Source organism: Pygoscelis adeliae, unplaced genomic scaffold, assembly GCF_000699105.1.
Source record: "Pygoscelis adeliae isolate BGI_AS28 unplaced genomic scaffold, ASM69910v1 Scaffold213, whole genome shotgun sequence".
Taxonomy (NCBI): domain Eukaryota; kingdom Metazoa; phylum Chordata; class Aves; order Sphenisciformes; family Spheniscidae; genus Pygoscelis; species Pygoscelis adeliae.
Genome location: NW_008824410.1, coordinates 1,101,179 through 1,105,020, shown reverse-complemented (window position 1 = coordinate 1,105,020; position 3,842 = coordinate 1,101,179). Strand labels below are relative to the sequence as shown.

The 3,842-nt window shown below is 49.0% G+C and overlaps 1 protein-coding gene across 1 annotated transcript in view; it reads left to right on the top strand.

Annotated features, from left to right (window-relative positions):
* The window catches only part of LOC103913968 (chromosome unknown open reading frame, human C1orf174), a 124,674-nt gene that overhangs the window by 117,632 nt on the left and 3,200 nt on the right, over positions 1 to 3,842 (top strand). The window lies entirely within an intron of this gene.

Genomic DNA, 3,842 nt, shown 5'->3' with positions numbered 1-3,842 from the left:
TCGCCCCCGGCGGGGAGAGCTGCGTGGCCGGCAGCCGCTTTGCCCACGCGTGGCTCCGGGCGCTGCATCGCCGGTCTAACACTGACCCCCAGTGTCTGGCAGCTGGTTGAGCCGAGCCGCTGCCCGGAGCCGGCAGCCCGGCTGCCCCAGCGCCCAGTCCTGCTGGGGCGCCCAGCTTTGCTGCGGGGACTAGCTGAACAGGGAACAAGGTTAAAGCGACTGTTAGGTTTGATGTAAATTAAACCATAACCCCTGTAGCAAAACGACATGAAAAAGAAGAAAGTGGTGGGAAGAGGATGTTTGTTTGCATGACTGCAGTTAAAGCAACTATTAAATTAAGTCGGGAAAAGATTTCTGTAAGCTGTTGTTCTGCTTTTCAATGGCAAGGCTAAGTTGCCATGCTCCATGTAATCAGATTCCTGGAGCACTGGTAATGATTTGGTATCAGTGGGATGCTTTGTGCTGGGAGAGATTTACTTGCGTTTTGTGAAACGCTTTAAAAATCAACACCGCTCAAAGCAATTGAGGTCTTTGGAAGGGTAGGAAACCTTGGGCAAATCGGGTGCCCTGAATTCATTGGTTAGTGTTTGCAGAGTGCTTTGGAAAGGATTTGCCATGCAAACACGAGAGATCATTGCGAAAATTGGGTATGTGCATCAATAGCGGGGAGGATCCGATTGCCGGCAGCGGGCAGGGGTCCGGCATCTCCAGTGGTACCCGTCACAGGGAGGTCAGTGCCATACAGCTCCTCAGCCAGACAAGTATTACAACTGTCCAGCTGGAGATGGGTTCTCTGTATTCTCTGTTTCTCAGACGTCCCTTAAGGTTTTTCATTAATGAATTTCATAGTTTTTCCTCTTTGCTGCTCTTTCTTGCAAAGCCTGTGTACTCCGCTCAGTTGTGTTAATTTCTTCAGATACTAGCTTTCCACATTCGGTTCTTGATAAGATACTAGAAAGAAATCCAAAACAAGACTCAAAAAGAGATTTCTCACATGGCAAGCACAAAGTTTCATTATGTATCATAAATTCCCTATTATTTCTATGTCAGGGCTCTCTGGTGTGAATACTCTTCGGTAGTGAAAATGAAGGCCTTATTCAATTTGGGTGGTGCAAAGGTACTCAAGACAGCAGTCTTCAGGACAGCTGCATCAGAGAGTTGCAGACTGCCTTGAATGTTTCGGTTCTAGCTGGGATACCAACTCATCAGAAATTCGTCCAGGAGACAGTGCCTCTGGGAGCCCAAGATCGGCAGTTCAGTATTCACTGTCATTACCTGAGTTGGCATGACAACATCGTTTGACAGGAGAGAACAACCGCTAAAAAGTTGTGTCTTCAAATCTTGAGCGAAAGACTAATCCGTACTGCTAGCGCTTGCTCTGCCGAGGAGGCAGCGAGGGCAGCGGGCAGGAAGGATGCCGCAGTGTGGTCTAGACAGGGAGCGAGGCTCCCTATGTCAGTTTTCAGGCAGTGGACCCTCCTCCTGCTTTCTCCCCAGGTGCTGCTAATGAAAAATAATCCAGCCACCTTAACTAAAAATAACTTCCCCACAGCAGGAAAAGACCAGCCAGTGCTCCTGCTGGATGGCTGTTTAGTTTGATAGACCTCTCATTCAACAGTTAATAGCCAGTATGTTTACAGGCAACATTTTTTTTGGCTGCTGTCCCTAGCATGTCACTAATGTTTAGCCAAATGAACTGGGAGGATTATAACAGACAGGGACACTGGTGCAAGTGACAGGCGCAAAGACAAGTGCTGCAAGAAGCTAATTTACACATCGAGTTTCACAGCCTGAACCTCCCTTCCTGCTCAATAAGCTCATCAGCTGCTGCTTTATACCCGCCAGCCAGCTTTCATAAAAATGAGGGAGCTCACAAAACCTTTTTTTTTTGGCCTGCCTGCTTAGACAACAGATTCTAATAAAAACCACTTTTTAATATTGTTGAAAATAAATCCTCTTTTATGTGGAAATGTGGATTTAATGTACATAGTTTGTGCTGCTCTGATTCTCTTTAAGGGCTGCTTGGCTGTTAGCAGTCCCTGCGTAGCCTTTCAAGTCGCTCAGGAGACACTGCCTGCTGCTGAGACGTGGACTGATCTCAGAGGGGATCTGCATTCTCGCTTGCCTCTCCCAGGGTGCTCTCCGCACTACATGACAGCTGTTTTCTCAGAGAGGGATCAGCCGTATTTCAGAAAATGCAACAATACCTGCAGTTGTGAAACTGCCACCGCTTTCCCACAAAGTAACATGGTTAAAGGGGGGAATGTTGTGACTGCAATACAAGAGCTTTGTGAGGGAGCCCTGGCATCCTGGCTTCATCTGCGTAAGGTGCTTTGCCCCTTGGAAGTGTCCGAGGTCACCCCGCACAGTCTCAGGTGCTTGTGGTCGTGTACCTCCACCGCCAAGTGCTGCCACAGACTGTGAGGCCACATCTGTGCTGGGTCACCGAAGCACATGAGGCTCCTTAGGGCTTAGCCACCCCTGCCCTCTTTGCTCTAATACGCAGGTAAATTAAAACAACGACCAAGTTTTCCAGCTGCTGAAATGCTTGTTCTTCAGCCGGTTCTAGTCCCCTTCTGTTTACAAGACAGTGTAAGTTTTCACTGCCTAATAAAAACAATCATTTGTATTCCGTGGCTGCAAGCAATAACACTGTGAGAGAGTAGAGCAAGTCAAGAAGCTTTTGGAGGGGAATATGAATTATCTCAGCCAGAGAACAAAGCACAGGACCCCTGAGCACCGAGAGAAATTGCAGAACAACATATCAGGCATGTCTCCAAACCTCTGCAGTTTAACTGGGAGACTTTATGCTTTTGAGAAAAAATGGCTTACTTGAATATTCCCATAGGTACATTCCTGCCACTTATTTCTGCAATTTAAATTGTTGCTCATGTTTTTTAAGGCCAGGATGAACGGAGAAGCGTTTTATCAGCTAAGTTGAATTGAGGAGCACAGGTAATACCCCCAAACCACTGAGATTTGTGGCATGGCTCTGCAATGAGTAAGAACATTAAAGGCTGCTATAAAGAAACAAGTTCCTGTGCCCTCAGTCGGACAGAATTATAAAAATCCCCACAGCGTCCTCGAAGTACTGAATTAACAGAAGAGAGATCTGTAGTTTAGTGTGATGGATAGAGCCCCTGGGCTCCATTGTGGCAGACGCTGCCGTCCCTCCTCTGGCATGGACTGTCAGGGCACGCAGTACCTACAATTTCTTGAAATGGGCAAGCGTGCTACCTCGCCTCCCCCAATAAAATAAGTGAAGATAATTATATACTTAAATCTAGGTGTCGGGCTGCTTTGCTACACAGAAATTCATCTGCTATCATCAGAATCCTTGAAGTTAAAGAGGGATCTGAGTTACTGACATAATTTGCTCCCTGAGGGCTGTGGAAACGAACTGAGAGGCATATCTGAATAATAACTCCCCGACCGCACATCTTATAACCGGAGCTAGTGTCGCTCCAGAAGGAAGACACAATGGGAAGCAAATGATCTGAAACGTTTATAACCTATACAGCGATCAGGCAGAATTTGTTTTTTCCCCCAGGCGGCAGCCCATCAGGGAGATCCGGAGACAAGCTCCTCTGTTTTCACTTTACTAAAGCTTATTTTAATGTGGGCCAAGCCCGGGGTCTGGGCCTGTGCAATGGGCTGGGGCTGGCTGCCCTGCTCGCAGCAGGCCCTGAGGCGGGCCCCCCGCCCAGGCCCCGCCTCGCCCCACCACCGAGCGGGGACGAGGCCTCCCTTCGCCCCTCGTTCAGGCCCGGAGGGGCCACCTGCCCGCCCGGTACCCGGGGCGCCAGGCGACGGCAAGGACCGGCTGGCCCGGCGGGGGCAGG